At 41.0% G+C, this 11665-nt stretch overlaps 1 long non-coding RNA gene across 1 annotated transcript; it reads left to right on the top strand.

Annotated features, from left to right (window-relative positions):
- Positions 1 to 1730: 1730 nt before the first annotated feature.
- On the top strand, positions 1731 to 11665 carry LOC130542740 (uncharacterized). The gene is made up of 3 exons (XR_008957509.1): positions 1731 to 2032; positions 7970 to 8057; positions 10828 to 11665. It is a non-coding gene; the product is annotated as an uncharacterized LOC130542740 (long non-coding RNA).

Raw genomic sequence — 11665 nt, 5'->3', positions numbered from 1 at the left:
CCTGGGACATGACCACCAAGGTGAATAATAATTTTTTCAGGGTCCCTTCAACTCTTCCTCACATGCTATATCTTGCACAGTGTATTTCCCAAGAACGTCCCCAAATACGAATCCATTCCCTCCAGAGGATTTTGGTCTTTAGTCCCGTTTCAATGTGGTAAAAGTGCTCTTTTGTAGAATTCCAATTTGAAGAGTTTGCCACAGATTCTGAGACGTTTGGAACTTGTTAGGTGCAGTCTGGGCTGGGTTCAAAATAGGGCTGGCCACAGAGCGAAAGGAGTCCCGGTGTGGGAGTTAAACTGTACCAGAGTGAGCTAGTCCTTGGTTTAGCCTCCTTCCCTACAAAACAGCTGTTTTTAAGCCCTTAGGAAAACAACAACATGCAACAGTCCAGCCCTCTACATTCTGTCAGTTTTAAGTTTAAATCAATTTAGAATAAAAGGTATAATTATGTTCCCAAATAGCCTCTGTCTGTAGTGTGGAAACAGGGCTCCCTTCCCAAATATTCAGTCCTCAATATTTGAAATTAGAGTGGTTTTCATGCATTGTTTGCAAATGATCTCTTAGGTGAGAATAAACTTCTACCTGATGGAAATAAGTCTGTCTTAGGAGTTGTGCCTTCCTTTCCCTTGACTTTAATCACTAAATGCAAACAGTTTTTGAAGTGTGCGTAAAACAATCTTTTGTTCTTGGTTCTGTCAACTAATGGGATTTTGATAGCAGGAAGACAGGTTTACTGAGAGCTTTATTCCTTATAGGTTTTAAGTCTAATAGAATGTTTGTCTGCTGATATTTGCTTTTCTAAAAAACGACATTATTTTGGCAGTTTTCACTAAAAATGGAGGCTGTAGCTATGGAGATAACTTTTTAAAATAAAGTAACTTAAAGAGGGCACCTGGGTGGTGCAGTTGTTAAGCGTCTGCCTTCGGCTCAGGGCTTGATTCCAGCATTCTGGGATCGAGCCCCACATCAGGCTCCTCTGCTGGAAGCCTGCTTCTTCCTCTCCCACTCCCCCTGCTTGTGTTCCCTCTCTCGCTGGCTGTCTCTCTCTGTCAAATAAATAAATAAAATCTAAAAAATAAAAAGTAACTTAAAGTAACTTGCAGGGCATCTGGCTGGGTCAGTTGGAAAAGCAGGCAAGGACCTATAGTCCGGGTAGTGAGTTCCAGCCCCACATTGGTAGATTTTACTTAGAATTTTTTTTTTTTTTTGCAAAAACAAGGTCAGTTTCTTATCAGTCTGCCCCAAGGCATTTTGGATTTTATTATTCTTTTTGGTCTTTGTTCCTCTGACTGTTCCACTGCAGGTTTAGAACAAGACTGCTAATTCAGTCCCTCTGCCTCCTTTTCTCTAGCTTTCCATTATCAATCTGTGGCTGGTGACTCCTTTTCTGTCCAAAAGTTACCGAAAAATAAATTTTGGGGAGAGGAGATCTAAACCTTCTGTTAACCACTGTATAACTATGTATGCTTAAGAAAAGTGTTAGGGAAAGGTCTATTGATCTCCATCCATCTCTTAATTTGAAAATATAAGGAGCAATAGGGGAGCAGTGGGGTCCTCCCTGGGATCTGTGTTCCTGACAAGGGTTAATTTACTCCGAAAAGCCTTGCCCAGAGTAATTTCAGCCAATGGGGCTCGCCCTGATGAGGTAATGCTTTCAGCCCATGCTTCATTGGTTGCCCTTCCTTACTTGGTGTTCTCCCAGAGGCTGGGAAGTGAAGTGGGCTTGCTTTAGGGATCAGAGCTTTTTTTTCTCCTCCCTCTGGCCACTCTCAAGGCTCTCCTCAGTCTTCAATTTTCGGAAGCATGGTTGGTGCAGGCCGTTGCTGAAAACAGGCGGTGCTTACAGCCACTGGAGAAAATCTGATTCCCCTTCTTGAGTGCTTAGATGTCCTCAGCTTGAGCCAGCTCTAGACCGGGGCTCTAGGGGTGTCTTCTAGTCTGGACCTTTATTTTCATCTTTGTGTCAGCGACTAGGATTCTCAGCAATGAGAACACGAGTGAGATGGGGCTGATGCTAAACTCTGAGGAGGTGAGAAAGGAACCAGACAGTCCTGGGACGAATATCCGCCATAATGCTTGTCGTCCAGTGGACCGAGGGGCCCGGCACCATTTCACTTCTTAACCCTCTGCGATCCGGGAGCGGTAGCACTGGCTGTGAGTCGGGCTGGTTGTCCTGGTTTGCCCTGTCCACCCCAACAAAACTGGAGGGGTGATGATTAGGGGAACTGGGACTTCTTATCAGTCATCTCACTCTGTCCATCGTCTTTTACTTTGTCTACCTCTGTTCTGGGAAATTGTGTTGTCTGCACCACAGTGCCTGGTGTAGGTCTTTTGACAAGGAAACAGTTGTTTAGCAGTGTCTCTGAAAGAACTTGGAGAGCTCTTGGTTCTGCTTTTACATCAAGAATCTATCTAAACTTCCTGGGAAGAAGGGAGGGAGCATCTGATTCTAGGTTGCAAATAGGGAAACTGAGGCAGGAAGAATGAAGGAATTGTGGGTGAGGTGGGAATAGTAGGTGAGCGCTCATCTCTGACAACCTGGCTAGTCTATGTGCATAAACCCATGCTCCTTTTCACACACTGAAGACTTAGACAACAGGGGCACCTGGGTGGTGCAGTCGGTTAAGCATCTGACTCTTGATTTTTGGCTCAGGTCATGATCTTGGGATCATGGGACTGAGTCTTGTGTTGGGCTCCATGCTCAGCAAGGAGTCTGGTAGAGGTTCTCTCCCTCTTCCTCCCCACATCCCGCACCCCCACCCCCGCTCTCTCTCAAAATAAAAAAAAAAAAAAAAAAAAAGAAAAGAAAAGAATTAGATAACAAACGGTGCACCTGGCTGGCTCAGTCAGTGGAGAGTGACTCTTGATCTCAGGGTTATGAGTTCAAGCCCATGTTGGGTGTAGAGATTACTTAAAAATCTTAAAAAAAAATTAAACAACAAAGAAGCAATATGGCACACCCTATATAGGTGGTCTCTCTAAAGAAGTTCTTCATGGCTAACTAAGAAGTGGACATTTGTATACAGTAAAGGATCCTATAACTGCATGGGAGAAAATTGGTAGGTAGAAACTTTTTAAAAAAAATTTTTAAAGATGATTTTATTTTTTAAAAAGATTTTGTACTTTACTTACTTGTTTTAGAGAGAAAGTTGGGGGGAGAGACAGAGGGAGAGGGGAAGGGTATATTAAGCAGGCTCTGCACTGAGCACGGAACCTGATCTGGGGCTCCATCTCACAACCCTGAGATCATGACCTGAGCTGAAATCAAGAGTCAGACGCTAAACCAACTGAGTTACCCAGGCGCCTCTAAAAGATTTTATTTTTAAGTAATCTCTACAACCAACATGGGGCTCAAACTTACAACCCCGAGATCAAGAGTCACATGCTTTAACAACTGAGCAGCCAGGTGCCCCAGTAGGTAGAAATTTCTAAAGGGAATTGCAGCTGAACATATTCTTGTGGACTCTGGGACCTGAGAGTGACAGCATTCCAAAGGTTAATGGGTTAATCTGGCAGTTCTGTGGAGCAGGTGATCTGATTTGAAACATAATTTAGTTGTAAGCATGAGTCTTCTGCCCTTCATGGTTGGGCTTTATGGAATGAGACGCTGCAAGTTGAAGGTAATGAAATTTTACTCTATTTTGCTATCTAATCGTGGGAAAGTGGCTCTTTTTTTGTGACCCAGTTTAACTGTCTTGAAACAGGAGAATCACCTTGAATTCAAAGAAGGATTTTGTATGAGTGAAAGGCTCCCTCTAAGTATTTAAAAGGGTGGAGATGTCTTTAAAAAAAAAAGGTGGAGATGCCCTTTATGATTCTGATAATACTGTCTGAAGCATCCTGAAATGAACTCCTACCAGGGTCCCACTCATAGATACAAGAAAGGTCTCCCCGTCCTGGTCTAGCCCTCCCCTCCAACCTGAAACCATGATCCAGGCTTTTAGAGATCTGGATTTATCGCAGAAAACAAAGAAGGGCTAGGAAAAATAAAAAGTAGGTGGCTTCAAAGTTAAATTTGCAGTCATAATATGTGTTCAAAATACATTTGCAAGTGCTTTGTAACGTGTAACATGTTGACATGATAACAAGAGGGATCACTGCTCCTCACAAGAGCAGGAACTCTGTTCTATTTGTCGCTGGACCTCCAGTGTCCAATCCAGTGTCTGGCACGTAGGACATTTCTTTTTTAACTTTTTATCATTGGAAAATTTTAATTATACGAAGGTAGAAAAAATACTTTAATGCACCTCCATGAACCCAGCTTCAGACTGTTATCAATTCATTCTATAGGCATTTAATTAATGCTTTTGGAAGCGAGTTTAGCAGTTTCTTAGAAAAATTTTACCCATCCTCCTTTTCTTTAGAAGATTATGATCAATATAACAATAATATCAGAAAATCACATTCCAGGCTCCCCTCCTATATTTCTCATTGGGTTAATCACATTTGAGAAAAAAAAAAAAGGTGGAATTCTTGGAATTCTGGGTTATTAAATAAGGACCTATAAAATAAACATCTTGATTTTATAGAGAGCAGAACCTCAAACTGTTTGCTACTCATGCCTATGGTTAATAGTTCATTCAATTTCAGAGTTTTTTTTAAAGGATTTATTAATTTTAGACAGAGAGAGAAAGAGAAGAAGAATGTGAACATGCAGGGGGAGGGGTAGAGGGAGAGGGAGAGAGAAACTTTAGCAGACTCCACACTGAGCCTGGAGCCCAATGCAGGGCTGGATCTCACAATCCTGAGATTAGGACCTGAGCCAAAGTTAAGAGTTGGACATTTAACCCACTGCGCCACCCAGGCACCCCCAAGTTTTTTAAAAACTCTGAAGCTGAGGGGTGCCTGAGTGGCTCAGTCAGTTAAGCGTTTGCCTTTGGTTCAGGTCATGGTCCCAGGGTCCTGGGATCAAGTCCTCTGTCAGGTTCCCTGCTCAGCCGGAAGCTTGCTTCTCCCTCTGACTGCTGCTCCCCCTGCTTGTGCTTGCTCTTTCACTGTCTCTCTCTCTCTGTCAGATAAATAAAATCTTTAAAACAAACAAACAAACAAACAAACAAACAAACAAACAAAACTCTGAAGCTGAGGAGGCACCTGGGTGGCACAGCTGGTTGAGCATTGGACTCTTGATTTTGGCTCAGTCCATGATCTCAGGGTGGAGGGATCAAGTCCTGTGCCAGGCTCCATGCTCAACACGATGTCTGCTTGGGATTCTCTCTCTTTTCCTCTGGCCCTCCTGCCTCTCTCTCTCTCTCTCAAATAAATAAAATCTTAAAATAAATAGATAAAAAAATTTGTAGTTTGGCAGGTGGGTGTTGGAAAGTAACTAGAAACCATTTTACTCCCGAAAGCTGATTTGAAGGGCCATCAGTCCTCTTTGACTATGATATGGATGGAATGGGGCCAAGGTCTCCGTGCTTCTTGGTGTTTCTATTTATCTTTGACCCTTGCACTTCGTGTTGGTTCTTTATTTCTAAGAACACAGATAATAGGCACGCAAATCTGAGACGTTTGCCTAAACCGCCTTTGGCATTTTTCAACATTGTTTTCTGGGAAGACCAGGGTGGTTAAAAGCTCACTGGTGGTCTACACTGAGATGTGCATCTACCTATGAGGTTGTGTTTGGGTGACTCACTTCCCTTTGGGTTTCCACATTTGGGTAAAATGAGGTGGTGGTGGTGTTTTTTTTTTTTTTACCTAAGTAGGCTGTCCACCCAATGTGGGGCTTGAACTCTTGTGAGAACCCTGAGATCAAGAGTTGCATGCTTTACTGAATGAACCAGCCAGGTGCCCCTAAAATGAGGCTTTTTGATAAAGTGACGTAGTAGAGGAAGGGCAGCCTCAAGAGTAAAAAAGACCAGGCTGTGAATTGCATCTCTGTATGTTTCTCATATTTCCCATCTCCAACATGTTTTTTTTTTTTTTTAAAGATTTTATTTATTTATTCGACAGAGATAGAGTCAGCCAGCGAGAGAGGGAACACAAGCAGGGGGAGTGGGAGAGGAAGAAGCAGGCTCATAGCGGAGGAGCCTGATGTGGGGCTCGATCCCATAACGCTGGGATCACGCCCTGAGCCTAAGGCAGATGCCCAGCCGCTGTGCCACCCAGGCGCCCCCAACATGGGTTGTTTTAAGACAAACTTTATTTTCAAGCATCTAGTGCAGTGTCTGGCACACAGCCAAGTGCTTGAAATATATTAGTTATCCTTATGATCAAAATGAGGAAGTTGCAAGCAGAAAAATAGGCCATGGAGTTGGATAGATAATTCACTGAATAAGAAATACAACGGGCAAGGATGCATATATATATAACTCTACTTGTAATTAGGGAAATGCAAGTTAAATAATGTGTACCACTGTTTCTGCTCATCAAATTGGCAAAAAAATAAAAATACACATAATATCCATTGTTGAGCAAAGTTTAAGCAAATAGGCATCTCCTGGAAACCTTTGGAGGGAGATTTCGATAGTATCTACAAATTCAAATGTGTTACTCTTCTAATCAGCAATTTTGTTTCTAGGAATCTGTTATACACAAATATATACATGACTATACAAACACTTATTCCACCACTTTGTTTTTACTTTGTAAAAGAATTTTATTGTGTGGCTTATGTAGGTCTTTGCAGTCTATATTTTTTTATAAAAAATTTTTTTCACTACTGTTTTTAATGGAGAAAACTGGAAACAACCTAAATTTTACTAAAATGGATAAATTTCTATGGAATATTATGTGTAAAGCATACTATAGAATATTATAGTATGATCCCATTTATGTCAAGAAAAGCAATTGTGTGAGTGTGCATTATATAAATGTATGGAAAGAGGTCTGGGAGGTTATACTTCATAAAATTTACTTGTGGGGAGGGGAGTAAGATTAGACGGTAAATAGAGAATTTTGCTTTTTATTCTTTATTTTTCTAAATTTTTGAAATTTTCCCAGTGATTATGTATTATTTTTACATTTGAAAAAAGTTTTAGTTCTTTTTATTTTTAAAGAGTTTATTTATTTATTTGAGAGAGAGAGCATGAGTGGGGGTGGGGGTGGGCAGAGGGAGAGGGAGGAACAGACTTTCAGATGAGCAGGGAACCCGACAGACACAGGCTTGATCCCAGGAACCTGGGATCATGACTTGAGCCAAAGGCAGATGCTTAACTGACTGAGCCATCAGGTGCCCCAAAAAACCAATTTTAAAAAAAGGGTGGAAGTGTGAATTAGACCATCTCTCAGCCACTATGTCAGTTGAGTACTTGTCTAGATCCAACATCAAGGTTGAGTAGAGCCATGCGCTTCTTAGGTCTGGAAGGGTGGGGAAAGCTTGTATTTAAGTAGCCAAATTTCCTCTCCATGGTTTGAGGCTTGGACTGATGGACCAGTGAACCCAAGTGACCCCTTCTGAAAATAGCAGGACTGCATGGGAATGAAGGAGAAGTGTTTCAGTAGCCCCCGGTCCTTTCCAAGGTGCTCTGTTAAAAAGGAAAAGAAAAGGAAAAGGAGGGGCGCCTGGGTGGCACAGCGGTTGAGCGTCTGCCTTCGGCTCAGGGCGTGATCCCGGCGTTCTGGGATCGAGCCCCACATCAGGCTCTTCCGCTATGAGCCTGCTTCTTCCTCTCCCACTCCCCCTGCTTGTGTTCCCTCTCTCGCTGGCTGTCTCTATCTCTGTCAAATAAATAAATAAAATCTTAAAAAAAAAAAGAAGAAGAAAAGGAAAAGGAAAGGAAAGGAGAAGAAAAGTAAAAAAGAAAGAAAGGAAAGGAAAGGAAAAGAAAAGGAAGGAAAGGAAAGAAAAGAAAAGGTCCTGGGCTTCTTTGGAAGAGTCAGGGTGATCCTAGAGTTGTAGTATCTCAGAATACAAGACTTCTGGGCTGGGAAGAACCTTCTAAGTTATCTGTATGTTTGCTTCCTCTCAGGTCAGTATGTCAGATTTTGTCAGACATGCCAGATCTCTAATAACGAAATTTCTCTTTAGGTCCCAGGGAGCGTTCTTGGATTATAGGCGCCCACTAACTTCTCTGTGGTTTGCACATTGAGCTTCTACTACTGTGTACAATATCCAGGTGAGAACACAGACAAAACCTTTTATTTAAGATAAAGATAAGGCCTGAAAGAAGGGGAATCCTGTTTTCCTGCTTGTGGATAATTTGCCCCAACTCTGAAAAGAGCTTACATGAAGTTAAGAAAAGTATCACTCTAGGGGCACCTCGCTGGCTCAGTCAGTAGAGCATACAACTCTTGATCTTGGGGTGGTGAGTTCAAATCCCATGCTGAGTGTAGAGATTACTTAAAAATAATAACAATAAAAATAAAATATACCTGAAATTCAAAAAATATATTTTATATATATTTTATATTATATATTAAATATTATCTATTATAATATTATTATATTTAATAATATATTAATTATATCATTATATAATAATATCATTATATCATCATATTTAATATTATTATATATTATACTTATATATTATTATAATATTATATTTAATATTATTATATTTAATAATAATATATTATAATATATTATAATATTATATATTATTAAATATAATAATATATTATATTCATATTATATAAATATATTATTATATTATAATATATTATTATATTAATATCATATTATTATATTTAATAATATATTAATAATGTTATTATGATTAATTATATTAAATAATATATATATTATATATATTAAAAGCATCATTCCAATATCCTTCAAATCTCCCTGATTTTTAGATTGTACACAGAGCAAGAATGGTGCCCATGTACTGGCAATGGGATGGAATGGTACACATTTCATCACATAACTGAATATTTTAACATTTTAAAAACTGTGATCAATACCAATAGAAGAGTATATAATATATATACATATATAGTTTGAAAGAAAGTTATCAAAAACAAACCCCTTGTACCTTCTACACAGCTTGAAAAGTAGAATATTACAGAAACTCTGAAGTTCCTTGGTGGGGCTGCCAGCACTTTGGTATAAATTGGGCACTCCACAAAGGTCCTAGTCGAGGGGAGGGAAATCTCTGGAAGAATGGGGACTTTTCCTTGGGTACAGAGGCTCCACCTGCAGCCAGGCTGTGGGCCCTCTGGGCTATTGTTTTCTAATTCATCTGCCCAAAGAACAGTCCTTTTTCTAGTTCCCATAGAGGTCACTTACAGGCTAGTACAGACCTATTTTTGGGGGGTCCCATTTATATGCTCCATACCCTCCACTAGAAGTAACAATTATACTGAATTTTAGATTAATTATTCTCTCATTTTTCCTTAGTATTGTTAAAAAGAAACAACAGGCCTATAGAGTCACCTGTGCGTAGCCCCACCAAGACTTAATACCTAACGTAATTGCAATTTCAGCCTCTCCCTGGAGTGGAATTTTAAAACAGTCGATCTGGAATTTCCTGGTCAGCACTAGTGAGACAATATGTCTGATAAAACGCCCAGCCTTTTCCTAAGGGAAGGTGATTTTGCATGAAATAATCCATGCTTTTAACTTCCTTGTTGCATCCTGCTTCTGCCCATAGAAAGCTTCCATTTTGAATGCAGAGCTCCCCTCTATTTGCTAGATGGGATGCTGCCCAATTCATGAATTGTTCAATAAAGCCAATTTTTTAAAAAATTTTATTTATTTATTTGAGAGAGAGAGAGAGACAGCACAAGCAGGGGGAGCAGCAGGCAGAGGGAGAAGCAGGCTTCCCACTGAGGAAGGAGCCCCATGTGGGGCTTGATCCTAGGATCCCAGGATCATGACCCATGCCGAAGGCAGACACCTAACCGACCGAGACACCCAGGCGCCCTCCCAATTTTGTTTTTTAACAGCATTTTACAGTATCTGTATATATCCTTACATCTCTCTTTTTTTCCTCCTCAAAATGCCACTGGCCTTTGTATTTATTTTTTTGTATTGCTCTACCAAACTGCCACAAACTTAGTGTCTTAAAAATATAGATTCATATGTGGGGGCAGAGAGTATCTACAAAGTCTCTACCTTCTGCTCAATTTTGCTGTGAACCTAAAACTGCTCTAATGTCCTTGTTTTTTAGAAAAAGGCATTAGGTACTAACATTGAGAGAAACTGGGAACTCTATGTGTGATCTTTGAAACTTTTTATTTTTTATTTTAAAGATTTTATTTATTTATTTGACAGAGAGAGACACAGCCAGCGAGAGACGGAACACAGGCAGGGGGAGTGGGAGAGGAAGAAGCAGGCTCCCAGCGGAGGAGCCTGATGTGGGGCTCGATCCCAGGACTCTGGGATCACACCGTGAGCTGAAGGCAGACGCTTAATGACTGAGCCACCCAGGCGCCCCTGAAACTTTTTTTAAAAAAGATTTTATTTACTTATTTGAGAGAGAGAGAGAGAGCACAAGCAGGGGGAGTGGCGGGGGGGGGGTAAGCAGGCTCCCCAATGAGCAGGAAGCCTGCTGCTGTGCTCCATCCTAGGACCCTGGGATCATGACCCAAGCCGAAGGCAGATGCTTAACCAACTGAGCCACCCAGGTACTCCTGCAACTTTTCTTTTTAATTGAAGATTTTATTTTAATTAATCTGTTCACCCAACATTGGGCTTGAACTCACAACCCCAAGATCAAGAGTCCCATGCTCCACCGACTGAGTGGGCCATGCTCCCATCTTTGCAACTTTTCTATAAACCTAAAATTATTCCAAGATATAAGGTTATTTTTCTTAAAAAAAAAAACACATGAATTTACTACCTTATAGTTCTATAGGTCAGAAGTCTCAGTTGGGTCTCACTAGGCTAAAATCTGGGCTCTATGGGGCTCTAGGGAGAATCTGTTTCCTTGCTTTTTTTAGCTTTTAGAAGCTGTCCACATACCTTGGCTCATGGCACGGGCACCCCCCCTTCCTCGTCCAAGCCAGCAGTGTGGGTTGAGTGGATCTCACATCAAATCACTCCAAAGCAAACAAAGGACTGCTCCCCCACTTCAGATAGCAACTGTAAGTAGAGGGCCCCCGGGTTACCTCCACTCCTGACCGACTTGGCTGCAAATCAGGGGTGTTCCCATGACCCTCTCTTCAGGTTCAATAATTCCCTATCATGGCTCACAGAACCAAGGGAAACACTTCACTTTCTTTGACTGGCTTACTATAAAGGATATTATAATGGATACAAATGAATAGCCAGATGAAGAGGTATTTAGGGCAAGGTGCAGAAGGGTCCTAAGCTCAGGAAACTGCCCTTGAGGACCTGGGGATAGACTACGGTCGCAGCTCATGGATGCATTCACCAACACAGAAGCTCCTCAAATCTTGTGCAAGTTTTTACAGAGTTTATAATCTCCAGCTTCCTCTTTCCTTCCCAGGAGGTCAGAGGTGGGGCTGCCAAGTTCTAAACCTCTAGTCTATTGGTCTTTCTGGCATCAGCCCCATCTGAGGCTATCTAGGGGCCCACTCTAAGTCAGCTTATTAGCATAAGCTCAGGTGTGATGGGAAAAAGGGACTTGTTATGAATAACGAAATACACTCCTTTTACCCCTATTACTCAGGAAATGACAAAGGTTTTAGGAGCTCTGTGCCAAGAACTAGGAAAAAGACCAAATATGTGTTTCTTATTATATCACAGTGTCACACATATACTTTATTTACATTCCATAGCTGATAACTAGAATACTTGCAGTCATTGCTGTATCTG

Source organism: Ursus arctos, unplaced genomic scaffold (assembly GCF_023065955.2).
Source record: "Ursus arctos isolate Adak ecotype North America unplaced genomic scaffold, UrsArc2.0 scaffold_5, whole genome shotgun sequence".
Lineage (NCBI taxonomy): Eukaryota > Metazoa > Chordata > Mammalia > Carnivora > Ursidae > Ursus > Ursus arctos.
This window is presented reverse-complemented; position numbering and strand designations above follow the sequence as displayed.